General features: G+C 43.4%; 1 protein-coding gene across 1 annotated transcript in view; it reads right to left on the reverse strand.

Annotated features, from left to right (window-relative positions):
- Positions 1–20,677, reverse strand: part of CFAP47 (cilia and flagella associated protein 47) — an 874,184-nt gene that overhangs the window by 293,258 nt on the left and 560,249 nt on the right. The gene's annotated exons all lie outside the window — the stretch shown is intronic.

Genomic DNA, 20,677 nt, shown 5'->3' on the forward strand with positions numbered 1-20,677 from the left:
CTAATAAACAATAAGATGTACAATATTTATAAAGCGAGAAAATATAAAAAAAGACAAATACAGAGAACCTGATCTTACAGGCAAAGATGAAATATTTTTACATCATTCGCAAGCATTGTTTCAAACAAGAAATTGATCAGTGTACCTCAAGGCAATGCACTTTGCACTGCTTACTCACAATGAACATTAAGATTTGCTAAAGGTAAGTAAAAGTATTATTTTTGTAAGATTTACAACAAAGGACAAAACACACATTTAACACTGATCATATAAATCTGTTTGGCCTAATCCAATAACAAAAGCTTATAACTTAACGAATAGGTCCATTAGGAGAAAAAATTATTTGTTCCAGAACATTTATGAATACCGTTCATTAGCAGTCCCCATATCAAAGAGGTGTGTTCCTACACAGCGTGATATTGGCAGCACTGACTGAATATTATCAGAGTGTATAAGGACAGACCCTCATCTGATAACAGTCCTTATTTATTCATACAGTTCTAGGAGGAATAACACAGGAATGGCATTATGTAGTGGTCACAGAAAAACATGCCCAGAAGTGCTCTTTCATGAAAAATTAAGGCATTTACTGAAATACAAATGTCAGTATGAATGTCAAGTTTGTGTTAAATGTATTTTAACAACTTTAATTGCATTTTTTTATCATAATACAACCTTTATTAAAAAAAAAAATAGTAATCTTGCAATTTTTACACTAGCCCCTGGATCTTTTTAGACTCATACTTCCTGTCATTTCTAGAAGTTTTCTGCTAGGCTTCATATTTTCAGAAACAGAAAAACACATCTAATACCGCTATACACAGCTGATAAAACAGGATCCATCAACCACAATAGATGATGTCACAGTAACCCTCCGCATAGCCTCATTAGATGCCTCAATACAAAATATAGGGACATGGTCGGTTCATTGTGGCTAATGTACATATGTTGTTTCTTGAAAATACAAGAAGTTAAAGAGACTAAAAAAAAAGCCTCAGTGGCCAGTGGAAAAATGTCTAGAATTCGTTTTTTTATTTTTAATACAGAAAAATAAAAACCAACATCGTCAAAACATTTTTTAAAAATACATTTCGCACAAAAATTTGGTTTCAACAATAAGTCATTTTCTGGTGATGCATTCCCTTTAAAAACCATAAGCAAATAAACAAAGTGGCATCTGTGCTGTCCTACTACATTTACCAATTAATGGTATACATTTCTAGAAGGGATATCAAGACTTCCTCTAACAAATTGATGATTTTATTCTATGCAAGAAGCTCAATAGTCATATTTAATGCATCTTGCTATATAAACCTGTTTCCATATTTGTATTGTAGAAATGGCATACTGAGGGATCATAAGATAACTCTTGCCCTCAGTAGCACCTATAAAATAACACAGATAAAATAGAAAATTCTACAAAATTGACCTAAGCAAACACAAAACCATTCATAATTTTAAGTCTTTATAGAACTCTGCATCTCAGCTCACAAATAAGAATAAAGCCATTAAATAGTTTTCATGGGTCTTTAAAAAAATACTTCACTAAGTTTTTTTTCATTAAATGTGTGTGTATAGGCATATAATATAGTGTGAGTGTAATAAGATACTCACCTACCTGCTTTCTCTGGTGTCCAGCACCGGTATTCTCTGCTCCTCAATGATGTCACCTCTCAGCAGACTGGCCGGATCACACTGTGTTCTGTGTTACCCGGTAGTGACTTTTACAATGTGAGTCTATGGAGTGTCGGAACGAGGCTCCATAGGCTTTAATTATAAAAGAGACTTCCATCTCACATATAGAGAGGGCCAGTCTGAAATGCAGTGACATAATTGAGCAGGAGAGCAGAATGTTGCTGCACACTGCAGAGAGCAGCGGTAGGCACTCACAGTACATACTATACATATATACACACACTTAATGAATAAAAACGTTGTGAGAGTGCTTCTTTAAAAAGTACACTAGAAAGTTACATAGCTTTTCATTACATGCTCAAGAAGCCTTTCATAAACAAAATAAAAGCCTCTTTAAGAGAAAAGTGGCTGAGGGTGAATATCAATAAAGAGAGCTTAGCGCATGTAAGAGTTTAAAGAGAAAATTGAACCAAAATACTGACAACGTGTTACATAGACTAGACATGATTTTCTAGCTATCGAACAAAAACCAAAGTTGAAAATAAGTTTAAAATTCTGATTTTAGATGCAAGGCAATTGTGGTTTATGTATGCAGCTTCTTGAAGCTTGCTAAGTGCAAATTCGAAATACAAGAATGTACTAACATATATTTATCTTTCCACTTTACTCCCTCACCTGACCTCTTCTGCTAACCTGCTCCTAAACCTTTTAAAACAAAGGAAAATCCATGGACTCTCCTTCTCCCACCTGCTCTTCCTCCCTCTGCTTCTCCTTATCATTGTTGATGTATCTCCCAATACTGGATATTTCTCTTTCCACTCTCTTCTTGCTGGTTATTATCAATGACTAAACATGCTCGGGGATACTCAGATATCACCCAATTATCTGGGTGCTCGGATGTGCTTGGCACTCGGCGAGCATTAGCCAGTGCTTGATTTCAAACTCGAATCCCCGCCCCACATGTTTGGCACCTATTACACAGCCAATAAGCATGTGGGGATTGCCTGCGAGACACTATAATACCATATCTATTTTGCTAGTGGCATTACTGTGATTGGCTGGCCATATGACATCATCAGGGTCTATAAAAGGACTTGCACCCCCAAGTTCTGCACACTGACACCATTGCACAGCTCTGACAGTTGTTACTGGAGGGAGAGAGTGCTTGTCCAGGTGTGTGTATGCACAGATTCATGAATCAGAGTCCTGTAGTGTTGATGCTGGTGCTGAGCTGAACCATCATACTAACAGCCCTTGTAAGGGATAATTTTGTGCTTTGCTGTTAGTTTCAGATACATTTTGCATTTCGCCTAGGGAAGGTGAGAGCGTCGTAGAAGCAAAGAGATTGACCGAATACAGTCCATAGGCAGGAATTAGGTCTTTGCAATCAGTAGCTAAATATACAGCTGCGGCAGTTGACCATATTTTTTTTTGAAGGGGGGTGAAAAAATTTACTATATTGTCATCCATAGAGTATTAAGTGCTTTGTGGTACATTTCTGTGTAATAAAACAGGCCAAAAAAAGTGTTGAAACACTTTCCTGGATTCAAACCCTCACCCAGAGAGTATTACGTGTTTTGCGGTACATTTTGGTGTTACATAGCACTCTGAAAAACCATTGAAACACTTTTCTGTATTTAATTACACATCCATATACTATTGCATGCTGTGTTGTGCATTTTTGTATTATATAACACAATTTTGGAAAAAGTTTCTATATTCAATTACTCATCCATATACTATTAAATGCTATGTGGTACATTTTGGTGGCATATACCGTATTTTTCCGACCATAAGACGCACTTTTTTTCCTCCAAATTTGGGAGGAAAGTGTGGGTGCGTCTTATGGTACGGATGTAGCATGTGGGGAGGGGGGCAGCAGTGAGTGGAATCGCACTGTTATCCCACTTCAGGATGTCCCGGCTGCCCAGAATCAGCCCTAGAGAAACCATGTGCTCCCGATGATTAAGTGCAGTGAATATTCATTAGCGGCTGCCCGCCCACCTATCAGCTGAGCAGTGAGCCGGGAGCAGCAAATGCTTAAGCAGGGACACACATGGCTTCTCCAGCGCTGATTCCTGCAGCAGCTGGGCAGGTCTGTGTGTCTGGGGGAGAGGAGGCAGCAGGGGCCAAGGGACAGAGGAGATGGCTGCATACCTGCCTGCCATGCCTGGGCTGAGTTCTGTGCAGGAGGACCTGTGATGATGTCAGGAGTGGGCGGGCTGGAGCATCACATGGCAGCTCAGAGCCCTCCCTCTTCCTGACATCATCACAGGTCCTTCAGGCTCTCCAGTCTCCACTAGAATCTGCAGCTTCCTCATAACCTGTGCTGTGGAAAGGAAAGCAGTCATGGGATGCTCCAGCTTTAACCTCACCACAGTGTGGCTGGCTGTCACATTTAAGAGGTTAGTCTTTACAAAACACACTAAAGCACTCTGCCACTCCTTTGGTGAACTATAACTCCCAGCATGTCATAGGATCTGCAGGACATGCTGGGAGTTATAGTTCTCCCATGGGATTTTAAAGCAGCACTCCAGTGTTATTTTGCAGTGCTGGAGTGGTGCTTTAAATATAAGCCCTGTGCCCCCATTCTTATACTCACCCTCCAGCATCTTCATATAGTGCTTTACAGACACCGCACTGGTCCCACAGCTTCCAACATAATAACATACTATTATATATAATAACACCACATATAATAGTATGTCATTTATGTTATTAAATATTTTACCACATTTTTTAGCTTCAAATATTTTTTTCCCTATTTTCCACCTCTAAAACCTGGGTGCGCCTTATAGTCCGGTGCGTCTTATAGTCCGAAAAATACGGTAACACTAAAAAAAAAAACGTTTTTCTGGATTCAATCATTAACCCATAGTGTATTACGTGCTTTGAGGTAAATTGGGTGTAATATGACACTCCATAAAAGCATTGAAAAATGTTTCTGTATTCAGTTAGTCATCCATAGAGTATTATGTGCTCCGTGGTACATTTTGGTGTTATATAACAGTTCAAAAAAGTGTTGAAAAATGTTTCCGTATTCAATGACTTATCCATATGTGAGTAGTATTGCGTGCACTGTGATACAATTCGGTGGCATATAACACTACAAAAAATCATTGAAAAACTTTCTGAATTCAATTACTCACTCATAGAGTATTACATGCTTTGTGGTACATTTTGGTGTTCATAACACTCAAAAAAGGCAATGAAAAATGTTTCTATATCTAATTACTCATCTATATACTATTACATGCTCCGTGGTATATTTTGGTGGCATTTAACAATCTCAAACAGTGTTCAAATATGTATCTGGATTCAATTACTCATCCATATACTATTACGTGCTTTGGAGTTGCAATGGTACAGTGGGGAAAAAGTGTTTAGTCAACCATCAATTGTGAAAGTTCTCCCACTAAAAAAGATGAGAGAAGTCTGTATTTGACATCATAAGTAGACCACAACTATGAGAGTCAAAATGAAGAAACAAATCCAGAAAATCACCTTGTCTGATTTGGCAAGATTTATTTTGCAAATTATGGTGGAAAATAAGTAATTGGTCATGTAAAAACATGTAAGATTTCTGGCTCTCACGGACCTGTTTTTAAGCGGCTGCTGTCTTCCACTCATTGCCTGTTATAATGGCACCTGTTTGAACTTATCAGTATAAAAGACACCTGTCCACAACCTCAAACAGTCACACTCCAAACTCCATTATGGTGAAGACCAAAGAGCTGTCAAAGGACACCAGAAAGAAAATTGTAGCCCTGCACCAGGCTGGGAAGACTGCATCTGTAATAGGCAAGCAGCTTGGTGTGATTAAATCAACTGCAGGAGCAATAATAAGAAAATGGAAGACATACAAGACCACTAATAATCTCCCTGGATCTGGGGCTCCATGCAAGACCTCACCCCGTGGGGTAAAAATGATCACAAGAACGGTGATCAAAAATCCCAGAACCACACGGGGGGACATAGTGAATGACCTGCATAGAGCAGGGACCATCGTAACAAAGGCTACCATCAGTAACACACTATACTGCCAGGGACTCAGATCCTGCAGTGCCAGATGTGTCCCCCTGCTTAAGCCAGTAAATGTCTGGGCCCATCTGAAGTTTGCTAGAGAGCATTTGGATTATCCAGAAGAGTATTGGGAGAATGTCATATGGTCTGATGAAACCAAACTGGAACTGTTTGGTAGAAGCAAAACTCATCGTATTTGGAGGAGGCAAAATGCTGAGTTTCATCCAAAGAACACCATACCTACTATGAAGCATGGGGGTGGCAACATCATGCTTTTGGGCTGTTTCTCTGCAAAGGGACCATGATGACTGATCCATGTACATGAAAAATGAATAGGGCCATGTATTGTGAGATTTTAAGTGCAAAACCTCCTTCCATCAGCAAGGGCATTGAAGATGAAATGTGGATGTGTCTTTCAGATCACAAGAACACAGTCAGGGCAATGAAGGAGTGGCTTCGTAAGAAGCATATGAAGGTCCTGCAGTGGCATAGCGAGTCTCGAGATCTCAACCTCATAGAAAACCTTTGGATGGAGTTGAAAGTCCATGTTGCCCAGCGACAGGCCCAAAACACTACTGAATCAACAGTGTGTGCCAACCTTGTGAAGACTTACAGAAAACTTTTGACTTTTGTCATTGCCAACAAAGGATATATAACAAAATATTGAGAATAATTTTTGTTAATGAACAAATACTTATTTTCCACCATAATTTGCAAAATAAATCTTGCCAAATCAGACAAGATGATTTTCTGGATTTATTTTCTCATTTTGACTCTCTAAGTGGGAGAACTTGCACAATTGGTGGCTGACTAAATACGTTTTTTCCCCACTGTATATAATCCTCCAAAAAAGTGTTCAAAAATGTTGCTGGGTTAAATTACTCACCCATAAATTATTCAGTGGTCTGGGTTACATTTGTATTAAATATAACAATCTAAAAAAGCATTAAAAATATTGATATATTCAATTTCTGATTCATATACTATCATGTGTTCTGTGGTAAATTTAGGTGGCATATAACACTCCCAATGAGCATTGAAAATTTTTTCTGCATTCAGTTACTCATCCATAAAGTATTATGTGCTCGGAGGTACATTCCTGTGTTATATAACAGTCCAAAAAAGAGTTGAAAAATGTTTCTGTACTCAATTACTCATTCATTTACTATTGCGTCCTCTGTGGTACATTTCAGTGGCATATAACACTCCCAAAAATAGTTGAAGAAACTTTCTGTATTCAACTACTCATTCATAGAGTATTATGTGCTTTGCGGTACATTTCGGTATTATATAACACTCCCAGAAAGTGTTGAAAATTTTGGGGGGATTCAGTTACTTACCCATAGAGAATTATGTGCTTTGTGGTACATTTCGGTGCTATAAAACACTCCCGAAAGGCGTTGAAACATTTTTCAGGAATCAATTACTCACCCATAAAGTATTATGTGCTTTGTGGTAGATTTCAGGGTTATGTAAGACTCACAGAGTATTATGTGCTTCATGGGTGAAAAGGATGGCAGAATCACGCAAGACCCCTGGGGTAGTGACCAGAGGAATATTGGAAACAGAGGAAGCTGGCACGACAGTGGAGGTGGCAGGAGTCTGAACCAGATGCAGCCTTCACTGCAGGGGTTCTTGAGTACTGCGGATGGGAGAGCCAGGATCCAGAAACTAGTGAGCGGACTGCAGGGCGTAGAATGGTCAGGAGAGAGAAGGAGGTGAGTCAGGACCAGGGCTAGCTGCAAGGTACCGACAGTAAGCATCCCGGGGAGAGGTCATTACGTACGACCGGCAGTGAAGAATGGGGTTCATCAAAGAGTTTGGGACCCATCATCACATGTTGTTCAACCATTGCCAAGTAGAGACGGAACACTTGCCTCCAAGGCTGCAAGAGCTGATAGCTGGGACTAGGGTCATGTTCCTCACATCGCTAGTATGGATTTCCCAATCCAGTAACTGGCATCTGGGCATCTGGGCATTTTAGTGCCCGCTCATCTCTACTGTATACTCAAAATTCCCACAACCTCTCTAACCTAATCTCCATTTGTTTGACCCCCGTTCCACTACTCCATCTCTCTGCAGCACAATAGAATGCATGCGCTGTCTGTAACAAACTCTATTTTATTCACAACCTCTACTTTTCATAATCTATCTTTCATGGGTGTAACAGAAACATGAATTACACCCAGTGGCACAACTCCCCTACTGCACTGTGTTATAAAGCCCTTCATTCCACCTGTATTCCTTGCATTGGCAATAAAAATGGTGGATGCGCTTGACTTTTCCTGTCTAACTGCTCTTTAACCCACTTTCACTGCGACTCTCATTTTCCTTTGAAGTACACTCGTTCCTCCATATCTACTCTCCTTCCAACCTGCAAGTGGTTGTAATTAGAGATGAGGGGTGTTCGAGTCGAACTGTTCGCCAATCTCAAATTCGAGCTGTTTTTGGCGGTGTTCGAGTCGTTCGACGAACCCGAACAATTAGCTTAAAATTCGTCTGTTCGAGTTTCTGTTATATAACTGTTCGTTCAGCAAAAGTCTCGCTTGATTTGCACATTAAAACTGTTTATCATTGTTAATAGACTGTTTCAGTGTATAGTGGGAGGGGTGCGGGGGATAGATCTGTGCTGAAATAACGCCAATTTCCTTTTTTTTTTCTTTCCCGCATTTACACTGGGGCGGTGCAGTCTCTCAGCCTATCAGCAGTGCGCCCACACAGCAATGTGCATATGATGCACACAAGCAAGGGCATGTGTCATTGGCTATGTATGTCACATGTCCTTGCCCTATAAGAACCAGCCATTTGCCCAATCGCCACTATTTCCTCACTGCTGCAGCTTAGTGTTAGACGGCACCGCTGCTGCTGTGGGCGCTATACAGACAGTGTTTTTTTGGAGCGAATTGTCAAAGAGATAGGTTTAGGGAGTCGGGAGGAGTCGGGACTAGTTGTAATATCAGCCCTTTTCAGGGTAGGTTACAGCAGTTCATAGCACTGTTTGCGAGGTAGGTCTGTGCCAGTGCTGTGCAAGTGTTTGTCACAGCAGTTGGTGTAATCTAGCTCAGCCAACCCTTTGTGGCTAGTAGCATTGTCTGATAGTCATCTGAGTAGCCCGCCTGTGAAACTAACTACACCGCCTGTGTATCTCTATTTTCACTGCATCTAATCCAGTTATTAGTTTAGGGCCTAGGAGCAGTGTCTGCACGTCAGCACGTCAGCAGAGTAGCCCGCCCGTGAAACTAACTATACGGCCTGTGTATCTCAATTTTTACTGCATCTAATCCTGTAATTAGTTTTGGGCCTAGCAGCACTGTCTGCACATCAGCAGAGTAGCCCGCCTGTGAAACAAACTATACCGCCTGTGTATCTCTATTTTCACTGCATCTAATCCAGTTATTAGTTTAGGGCCTAGGAGAAGTGTCTGCATGTCAGCAGAGTAGCCCGCCTGTGAAACAAACTATACCGCCTGTGTATCTCTATTTTCACTGCTTCTAATCCAGTTATTAGTTTTGGGCCTAGTACCACAGTTTGGCCACTCAGTTCTGCTCAGTTTTCATCCATCGGTTGTTGTGCCAACAACTACAGATACAGGGTTGCCAATTAGTTAAGCACTGAAATGAGTGGCAAAAGGCCTGCTGATGGTGGAAAGGGGAATAGGCATGTTGGAAAGTGAAAAAAAGGTTGTGTCCGTGGGGTAGGTGGTAAAGCAACAGTAACATCTGCAGAAGAAAGACCATCTTCCAGCAAAAGTAAGTTGTCTACTTCTTTTCGTGGACAATCAGATATGATCCCTTTCTTACGACCATCGCTACAAGCATCGCCAAAAATTCCAGATGAGGCACAAAAACAGCAGGTGCTTGAACGGATATCAAGTGCTCGTTCAAGTGGGCTCTCCTATATGTCAACATCAACATCACAACTACTCCAGTCCTCACAGTTGTCACCCCAATCGCACTTGCTTCCTCACAGCTCCCAAGTCTCCAGCTCCCCGTCTGAGCATGGGGTAACACACATGGTTGAGTCTGTAGAGCTGTTTATGCATACTATAGCCTGGTAATCAGAGGTCTGCTCTAGAGCTTCTGTGAATCCAGACGAGGAAACGATCTGCACTGATGCCCAGAATCTTTGTGAGTCGGATCCAGGCCCAGATGAAGAAGGTTCTGAGCATAATGTAGAGCCTCGTTCCCAAACTGTAACTCCTGTTGGTGGAGACAATGAGGAAGATGATGATGAGACTGAGATACCTGATTGGAATGAAAACTTGACTTTTCGGTCGGGGCAGGAAGAGGTTGGCTCTGAGGACGACGGGTGTGAGAACACACAGGATGATGATGATGAGGTTATAGACCCCACTTACTGTCAACCCCCAGTCCGCCAGTCCATGAGGTCAGCAGAGGAGGTGGAGGAGGATGCTAGTGACGAGTCTGACGACGAGGTAACGGTGCGCCTTCCTGGACAGAGACAGAGTACTGGAAGCACTTCAACAACTGCATCCTCAACCCTGTATCTAGAAGTTCCTTCACTGCTTCTGCCTCCTCAACCTCCTCTCGGTCCTCCACCTGCACCCAAAGCCTGTCTTGTAATGCCACCCGCGTTGTAACTGCGCAGAAGGAATCCTGCACACCTCCTCACTATGCTGTCACAAGGGCTCAACGGCATCAGGCAGTGTTTACATTGAAACATCCGGGAAATGTGAGTCACACAGCAGAGGAGTTGTGGTCAACTCTGGAGATCGAGTTCCATCAATGGTTGTCTCCACTCAACCTGCAGCCAGGAAAGGCTGTGTGCGACAATGCTGCAAAACTGGGTGTGGCTCTTCGCCGGGGCAATGTCACACACGTGCCTTGTTTGGCTCACGTTTTGAACCTGGTTGTCCAGCAATTTTTATCCCACTATCTCGGACTAGATGGGCTTCTGCAGAGGGCACGGTCGCTGTGTGCTCACTTCTGCTGTTTGCATCCCGCAGCTCGACGACTTGCATCGCTACAGAAGTCGTTGGGCCTGCCAGTTCACCGGCTGAAATGCAATGTGCCCAGATGGTGGAATTCAACTCTGCCCATGTTGCAGCGACTGTGACAGCACCGATGAGCCCTGGTGCAATACGTTATGACGTAAAGCCTGGGCCAACGAGATCAGAATGTGTGGCAAATCACACTGCAGGAGGTCTCAGATCAGGGACCTATGCACCCATCTGTACAGTTTTGAAATAGCAACGAAGATGTTTAGTGCTGACGATGCCATTATGACATTATCAGCATGACCATTCTGGTGATTTACATGCTGGAGTACACCTTAAACAGTGTTCGGAGTCAGGTGGTGGAACAAGAGGAGGAGGAGGAACAGGAGGAGTCGTATGCAGAAGGGATATTTCCAAAGTCAAGAAGGTTGGCAGCACCAAGGCATTGGAGACTGGGGGAGAGGGATTACAAAGGGCGCATGGTAGCAGCCAAACTGTTGAGGAAGGTGCAGGAGGCGAGGAAGAAGTGGAGGACAAACTGGCGCTGAGTGTTATGATCTGGTGACCTTGGAGAAGCATGAGAACTATCACTGGAGTAGGTGGTCACTATACTGACCGCAATCCTGAACTTAGCACATCAACTAGAAGTAGCCGTGGAGTGTACCTAACAATCCTAGACACCTCGTCACAGCCGGAGGACTAAATACCCCTAAAGATGGAAATAGGAATACTATCTTGCCTCAGAGCAGATCCCAAAAGGATAGACAGCCCCCCACAAATATTGGCGGTGAGTCGGAGAGGAAAAAACATACACAGGCAGAAAAACAGGATTTAGCACAGGAGGCCACTCTAGCTAGACAGGACAGGATAGGACAGAGTTCTGTGCGGTCAGTATTAAAATCCTTCAAAAATATCCACAGCAGATTATACAAAAACTTCCTACATCTAACTAAAGTTGTAGGAGCGTATATCTGCAACTCCAGCGAATCCTACAATCAGAGCAGGAATAAAACAAAAACAAGCACACAGCAGTGTGCCGCAGACTCAAAAAAACCAAACACTTATCTTTGCTGAATTTGGCAGCTAAGCAGGAGAGGCCAGAAAGTGATCCAACACTTCACAAGGAACATTGACAACTGGCAAGGGCTAATGAATCCTGCACACTTAAATATCCCAGTCAGAATTGTAATCAGCAGATACACCTGGCCAGGACTGCGACTCAAAGACAACTGCATTCCCACCTACAACCACTGGAGGGAACCCAAGAGCAGAATTCACAACAGCTGAGCAAGGAAGACTCATCAAGATGAGGGAGACCTTGATCAAATTTCTGTTGTGCGAGGTTGGGGGGAGAGGGCAGATGAAGGAAGCATGATTCTCACCTCGCCACCACCAAGACAAGGACTTGGTCCTCCTGGACGCGCAAGACACATGAGTGCCTTCTTGCTGCACTACCTGCAACATGACCCTCGGATTGTAAGAATCCAAAGTAATGCCGACTACTGGGTTGCCACACTCTTAGATCCCCGGTACAAAAGCAAATTTGGCAAAATAATTCCTGCCGTTGAAAGGGATTCACGCATGCAGGAGTATCAGCAGAGACTGTTACAGAATCTAACATCTGCTTTTTAAAAAAACACCAGTGGTGCACGTAGTGAATCTCAGAGTTCTAACTTGCCAACCTTGGGACTATCGAGTCATCAAACCGTAACAGTAACATCGTCTCTGGTGGTAACAGCAATTTTTTCCAATCGTTCCAAGATTTTTTTACACCATCCTTTGCAAGGCCACAGGAGACAAGAAGTCTGACGCACAGCCAACGCCTAGAGAGGATGGTACAAGAGTATCTCCAAGTTAACATTGATGCCATGACAGTGGAACTGGACCCTTGCTCAATTTGGGCTTCCAATCTTGAAAAATGGCCTGAGCTCGCCACTCACGCCTTGGAGATCTTGTCATGCCACTCAGCCAGCGTTCTCTCAGGAACGTGTCTTCAGCGCTGCTGGTGGTGGGCTGACAGATAAGCGCACTCGGCTGTCCAATAACAATGTAGACAGACTAACGTTCATCAAGATGAACAAATCCTGAATCCACAAGGACTTTTCTACCCCTGCTGCATCTTGGGGAGACTAAAAGCTTGATGATTTTTGAAAATCACCTCACCAACCGTTTTAAAAAACTCTGGCGAAATTGAAGCCACTTAAGTGGTGTCTGTAGCCGAATTTTTGGAAAAAATGGAGACTTTTATTTAGTCCCCTTGCTGAGGTTTAAATGACGTTGTCATTGTCAATTCCAGGTGGGTGGGGTCGTCTGCAGAGTTTTTTCCTCATACTAAGGCCTGGGATTCAAAACTCTGCTCCAAAGCTTCAGTGTTTGCTAGTCAGCAGAGTAGCCCAGCCACCCACCGCCTGATTATCTAACTACTATTTTTAACGGCATGTAACCCAGGAAATCCTTTTGGGTCTAAAATAATTTGGTGCCACTCAGCAGCGTACTTCACCCATGAAGCAAGCTACACCGCCTGTTTACCTAAGTACTATTTTTTAACGGCATCTAGCCCAGGAAATCATTTTGGGCCTAGTAGAATTTTGTGCAACTCAGCAGCGTACCCCACCCATGAAGCAAGCTACACCGCCTGTTTACCTAACTACTATTTTGTAAAGGCATCTAGCCCAGGAAATCCGTTTGGGCCTAGTAGAATTTAGTGATACTCAGCAGCGTACCCCACCCATGAAGCAAGCTACACTGCCTGTTTACCTAACTTCTATTTTGTAACGGCATCTAGCCCAGGAAATCCTTTTGGGCCTAGTAGAATTTAGTGATACTCAGCAGCGTACCCCACCCATGAAGCAAGCTACACCGCCTGTTTACCTAAGTACTATTTTTTAACGGCACCTAGCCCAGGAAATCATTTTGGGCATAGTAGAATTTCGTGCAACTCAGCAGCAAACCCCACCCATGAAGAAAGCTACACCGCCTGTTTACCTAACTACTATTTTGTAACGGCATCTAGCCCAGGAAATCCGTTTGGACCTAGTAGAATTTAGTGATACTCAGCAGCGTACTCCACCCATGAAGCAAGCTACACCGCCTGTTTACCTAACTACTATTTTGTAATGGCATCTAGCCCAGGAAATCCGTTTGGGCCTAGTAGAATTTAGTGATACTCAGCAGCGTACCCCACCCATGAAGCAAGCTACACCGCCTGTTTACCTAACTACTATTTTGTAACGGCATCTAGCCCAGGAAATCCGTTTGGGCCTAGTAGAATTTAGTGATTCTCAGCAGTGTACCCCACCCATGAAGCAAGCAACATCGCCTGTTTACCTAACTACTATTTTGTAACGGCATCTAGCCCAGGAAATCCGTTTGGGCCTAGTAGAATTTAGTGATTCTCAGCAGCGTACCCCACCCATTAAGCAAGCTATACCGCCTGTTTACCTAAGTACTATTTTTTAACGGCATCTAGCCCAGAAAATCATTTTGGGCCTAGTAGAATTTGGTGCAACTCAGCAGCGTACCCCACCCATGAAGCAAGCTACACCGCCTGTTTACCTAACTACTATTTTGTAACGGCATCTAGCCCAGGAAATCCGTTTGGGCCTAGTAGAATTTAGTGATACTCAGCAGCGTACCCCACCCATGAAGCAAGCTACACTGCCTCTTTACCTAACTTCTATTTTGTAACGGCATCTAGCCCAGGAAATCCTTTTGGGCCTAGTAGAATTTAGTGATACTCAGCAGCGTACCCCACCCATGAAGCAAGCTACACCGCCTGTTTACCTAAGTACTATTTTTTAACGGCACCTAGCCCAGGAAATCATTTTGGGCATAGTAGAATTTCGTGCAACTCAGCAGCAAACCCCACCCATGAAGAAAGCTACACCGCCTGTTTACCTAACTACTATTTTGTAACGGCATCTAGCCCAGGAAATCCGTTTGGACCTAGTAGAATTTAGTGATACTCAGCAGCGTACTCCACCCATGAAGCAAGCTACACCGCCTGTTTACCTAACTACTATTTTGTAATGGCATCTAGCACAGGAAATCCGTTTGGGCCTAGTAGAATTTAGTGATACTCAGCAGCGTACCCCACCCAGGAAGCAAGCTACACCGCCTGTTTACCTAACTACTATTTTGTAACGGCATCTAGCCCAGGAAATCCGTTTGGGCCTAGTAGAATTTAGTGATTCTCAGCAGTGTACCCCACCCATGAAGCAAGCAACATCGCCTGTTTACCTAACTACTATTTTGTAACGGCATCTAGCCCAGGAAATCCGTTTGGGCCTAGTAGAATTTAGTGATACTCAGCAGCGTACCCCACCCATGAAGCAAGCTATACTGCCTGTTTACCTAAGTACTATTTTTTAACGGCATCTAGCCTAGAAAATCATTTTGGGCCTAGTAGAATTTGGTGCAACTCAGCAGCGTACCCCACCCATGAAGCAAGCTACACCGCCTGTTTACCTAACTACTATTTTGTAACGGCATCTAGCCCAGGAAATCCGTTTGGGCCTAGTAGAATTTAGTGATACTCAGCAGCGTACCCCACCCATGAAGCAAGCTACACCGCCTCTTTACCTAACTACTATTTTGTAACAGCACCTAGCCCAGGAAATCCGTTTGGGCCTAGTAGAATTTAGTGATACTCAGCAGCGTACCCCCCCCATGAAGCAAGCTACACTGCCTGTTTACCTAAGTACTATTTCTTAATGGCATCTAGCCCAGAAAATCATTTTGGGCCTATTAGAAGTTGGTGCAACTCAGCAGCGTACCCCACCCATGAAGCAAGCTACATTGCCTGTTTACCTAAGTACTCGTCTTTAACGGCATCTAGCCCAGGAAATCATTTTGGGCCTGGTAGAATTTGGTGCAACTCAGCAGTGTACCCCAACTATGAAGCAAGCTACACCGCCTGTTTACCTAACTACTATTTTGTAACGGCATCTAGCCCAGGAAATGCATTTGAGCCTAGTAGAATTTAGTGATATTTAGCAGCGTACCCCACCCATGAAGCAAGCTACACCGCCTGTTTACCTAACTACTATTTTGTAATGGCATCTAGCCCAGGATATCCATTTGGGCCTAGTAGAATTTCGTGCAACTCAGCAGCGTACCCCACTGTTGTGAATTCTGCTCTTGGGTTCCCTCCAGTGGTTGTAGGTGGGAATGCAGTTGTCACTGAGTCGCAGTCCTGGCCAGGTGTATCTGCTGATTACAATTCTGACTGGGATATTTAAGTGTGCAGGATTCATTAGCCCTTGCCAGTTGTCAATGTTCCTTGTGAAGTGTTGGATCACTTTCTGGCTTCTCCTGCTTAGCTGCCAAATTCAGCAAAGATAAGTGTTTGGTTTTTTGTGTCTGTGGCACACTGCTGTGTGCTTGTTTTTGTTTGTATTCCTGCTCTGATTGTAGGATTCGCTGGAGTTGCAGATATACGCTCCTACATCTTTAGTTAGATGTAGGAAGTTTTTGTATATTCTGCTGTGGATATTTTTGAAGGGTTGTAATACTGACCGCACAGAACTCTGTCCTATCATGTCCTATTTAGCTAGAGTGGCCTCCTGTGCTAAATCCTGTTTTTCTGCCTGTGTATGTTTTTTCCTCTCCGACTCACCGCCAATATTTGTGGGGGGCTGTCTATCCTTTGGGGATCTGCTCTGAGGCAAGATAGTATTCCTATTTCCATCTTTAGGGGTATTTAGTCCTCCGGCTGTGACGAGGTGTCTAGGATTGTTAGGTACACTCCACGGCTACTTTTAGTTGCAATGTTAAGTTCAGGATTGCGGTCAGTATAGTGACCACCTACTCCAGTGAAAGTTCTCATGCTGCTCCAAGGTCACCGGATCATAACACCCCACCCATGAAGCAAGCTACACCGCCTGTTTACCTAAGTACTATTTTGTAACGGGATCTAGCTCAGTAAATCCTTTTGGGCCTAGTAAAATTTAGTGATACTCAGCAGCGTATCTCACCCATGAAGCACGCTACACCGCCTGTTGATCTAATTACTAATTGTTAACTACATCTAGCCCAGGAAATCGTTTTGTACCTGATAGCATTTTTGCTACTCAGCAGAGTACCCCACCCATGAATCAAGCTACACCGCCTGTTTACCTATTATTTTGTAACAGCATCCAGCCCAGGAAATCCATTTGGGCCTAGTAGAATTTAGTGATACTCAGCAGCGTACCCCACCCATGAAGCAAGCTACACCACCTGTTTACCTAACTACTATTTTGTAACGGCATCTAGCCTAGGAATTCCTTTTGGGCCTAGTAGAATTTAGTGATACTCAGCAGCGTACCCCACCCATGAAGCAAGCTACACCACCTGTTGATCTAATTACTAATTTTTAACTGCATCTAGCCCAGGAAATCGTTTTGTACCTAATAGCATTTTGTGCTACTCAGCAGAGTACCCCACGCATGAAGCAAGCTACACCGCCTGTTTACCTAAGTACTAGTTTTTTAACGCCATCTAGACCAGGAAATCATTTTGGGCCTAGTTGAATTTGGTGCAACTCAGCAGCGTACCCAACCCATGAAGCAAGCTACACCGCCTGTTTATCTAAGTACTATTTTTTAACGGCATTTGGCCCAGGAAATCCTTTTGGGCCTAGTAGCAATTTCTGCTACTCAGCAGAGTACCCCACCCATGAAGCAAGCTACACCGCCTTCTTTCTTTCTCAATCTAACCCCTCAGCTCTGGGGTGTCCACTCTCCCTCCAGCTCTCTCCTTCTCACTGGTGGACTACCGCGTGTTTTCACCTGTGGCGAGTCTTTTGGGCCCAGGCATAAGAAGTCGTCGAGGTAATGGATAATATGTGCCGCCTTACAAACGTCCATGCCGACACATTCATGGAAGCAACTAAACGCCTCAAATAGTGAGCAGGATATGGAGCACCCCATGGGCAAACAGCGATCTATGTAGTATGCTCCTTCACAGAAGCAACCAAATGGGAGGACATTATTTGGAGGCATAGGTAGTAACCGGAACGCCCCCTCAATGTCTGTTTTGGCCATTAGGGTGCCCCTTCCCAACTTCTTGACCCGCTTGATTGCCTCGTTAAAGGAGGTACAGTACATAGTACTGTACTTGGTTCCACGTCGATGTTGTTGTTTACTGACCTGCCCCTTGGATATGACAAATGGTGGATTAGTCTGAATGTATTGGGTTCATTTTTTGGCACAACTCCCAATGGGGGTACCACTGCGTCTTCTAAGGATAGTGTTCTGAATGGACCCGCCACCATTCTACCTAAAGATATTTCTTTTTTTATTTTTTTGTCAAGACATCTGGGTGTTGGTAGACTGAGTTTAGATTTTTACTCCAGCCTTTCTTGATTTTAGAAGGGCATGACATGCCTATATCTGTGTCTCCTCCTCCTTTTACTCCTCCACCTCTTTCTTTTCGCATGACTATATGTAGTTGTGACTTTTCCATGTTTGTTGTGTCTTCTGAGCAGTTTGTCAGCTTTTGCACACCTTTTAAGGTGTTTTCTATGTGTTTTCCATGTGTTTGTATGTGTTTGTGTTTGCCTGCCATTGGTTTCAATGGGGTTCGACGGTGTTCGTTGAACGTTTGACGAACAGTTCGGCGAACACCTCCCTGTTCAACGAACCGAGCCGAACCCGAACACTAGGGAGGTGGCTCAACACTAGCTGTAATATCACTTCAATATCAGGCTTCTACACATTCTTTCTGCTGACATTCTCAAAGTCATGATGGGTGATTTCAACATCTTCCTTGTCACCAACCAGGCTGCAGCCTTCAATCTCTTGTCACTCACTTCTTTTGGTCTCATAGAATGGTCATCCACAAATAAAGATGTACTCTTGATCTCATCTTTATCCGCAGCTGTTCCTTATATAAACTTAGAACATCACATTTCCCCTTATCCCATCAACATCTACCTGTCTATCTGTCGCACTGTGTGAACCCCGTTGCACTACACAGACAATATTCTTTCATTTGCGCACTGTTAGCCAATCCAATCTCCTAAATAAACTAGGCCCTGACTAGCATTCATTGTCAGAGCACCTTATACTGCGTGGCTGGAGGTTGTTGGTGGTTAGTATAGGAGAAGGTTTTGGGTTTATATGTGACGGCTGCTAGGTTATGAGTGATTGTTTCCTTTCTTCTCCTACTTCAGTTTAACCCCATCGTCTACTCCCCAATGCATTAATCTGTTATATATGGTGTAGTTCAGAATACTATTATTCCCTCTTCCCTGGGTGGGAAAAGGGTACAGACTGAGGGTGGTTTCTGGAGCTAAGGCAAGGTACGTGGCCCCGGCATCTTAGCCATTAGAAGTGTCCCAGGGAACGGGGTGAGCTATTACACCCCTAGCGTTTGGGACAGGGAAAGAGCCCCTGGTCCCGGGACACCCGGCACAGAGTCATGACATCTTCTTTATTTATACCTTTGGACAACTCAGAGTCCCATGGCTTTCAGTATTACTTGTACGATGATGACACTCAATTCTACCTCTATGACCCAGATGTCATCTCTCAGCTGTCCAGAATCCCAGAGTGTCTATAAGCTATAGCCTCTTTTTTCTCATTACACTTTCTAAAACTCAATGTGGACAAAACTGAACTCATCAACCTACTGCCTCAGTGTAACCCTCAACTTGACTCTGTCCTTCAAACTACGCATCCAAGCCCTTAACACCTCCTGCCACTTCAAACTCAAAAATATTTTGAATATCTGCCTTTTCTTCAATCCTGAATCAATTTAAATGTTAGTACAAGCCCTCGCCATTTTCTTCCTCGACTATTGTAATATCCTTCTCTGAGGCCTCCTGACTGACACTCTCCCTTCCCTCCAGTTAATTGCTAACACTGCTGCCTGATTAATCCACCTCTCCACTAGCTTATCCTCCGCCTCTGCCCATCCACTCATTGGCTTTCAATTCCTCAACGAATCCAGCTTAATTTACTAACAATGATTTGCAATGGGTACGAAAAGTATTCAGACCCCTTTAAATTTTTCACTCTTTGTTTCATTGCAGCCATTTGGTAAATTCAAAAAAGTTCATTTTTTAACATTAATGTATACTCTGCACCCCATCTTGACTGAAAAAAAAACAGAAATGTAGAAATAGTTGCAAATTTAATAAAAATGAAAAACTGAAATATCACATGGTCATAAGTATTCAGACCCTTTGCTCAGACACTCGTATTTTAGTCATATGCTGTTCATTTCCTTGTGATCCTCCTTGAGATGGTTTTACTCCTTCATTGGGAGTCCTGCTGTGTCGAATTAAACTGATAGGACTTGATTTGGAAAGGCACACACCTGTCTATATAAGACCTCACAGCTCACAGTGCAGGTCAGACCAAATGAGAATCACAAGTTCATAGGAACTGACCAAGGAGCTCAGAGACAGAATTGTGGCAAGGCAGAGATCTGGCCAAGGTTACAACAGAATTTCTGCAGTACTCAAGGTTCCTAAGAGCACATTAGCCTCCATTATTCTTAAATTTATTCTTAAAGAAGTTTGGGACCACTAGAATTCTTCCTAGACCTGGCCATCCAGCCAAACTGAGCAATCGTGGGAGAAGAGGGTTGGTGAGAGAGGTAAAGAAGAACCCCAAGATCACTGTGGCTGAGCTCCAGAAATGCAGTAGGGAGATGGGGGAAAGTTCCATAAAGTCAACTATTACTGCAGCCCTCCACCAGTCGGGTATGACTGATAAAAGCCTCTCCTCAGTGCAAGACATATGAAAGCCCACATAGAGTTTGCTAAAACCACATCAAGGTCTCCCAGACTATGAGAAATAACATTCTATAACCTGATGAGAGGAAGATAGACTTTTTTGGTAATAATGCTAGGCGGTATGTGTGGAGAAAACCAAGCACTGCTCATCACCTGCCCAATACAATCCCAACAGTGAAACATGGTGGTGGCAGCATCATGCTATGGGGGGAATTCAGCTGCAGGGACAGGACAACTGGTTGTCATCGAAGGAAACATGAATGCGGTGAAGTACAGAGATATCCTGGATGAAAACCTCTTCCAGAGTGCTGCACCTCAGACTTGGCCGAAGTTTCACT

This window comes from Ranitomeya imitator, chromosome 3, assembly GCF_032444005.1.
Source record: "Ranitomeya imitator isolate aRanImi1 chromosome 3, aRanImi1.pri, whole genome shotgun sequence".
In the NCBI taxonomy this organism is placed as follows: domain Eukaryota; kingdom Metazoa; phylum Chordata; class Amphibia; order Anura; family Dendrobatidae; genus Ranitomeya; species Ranitomeya imitator.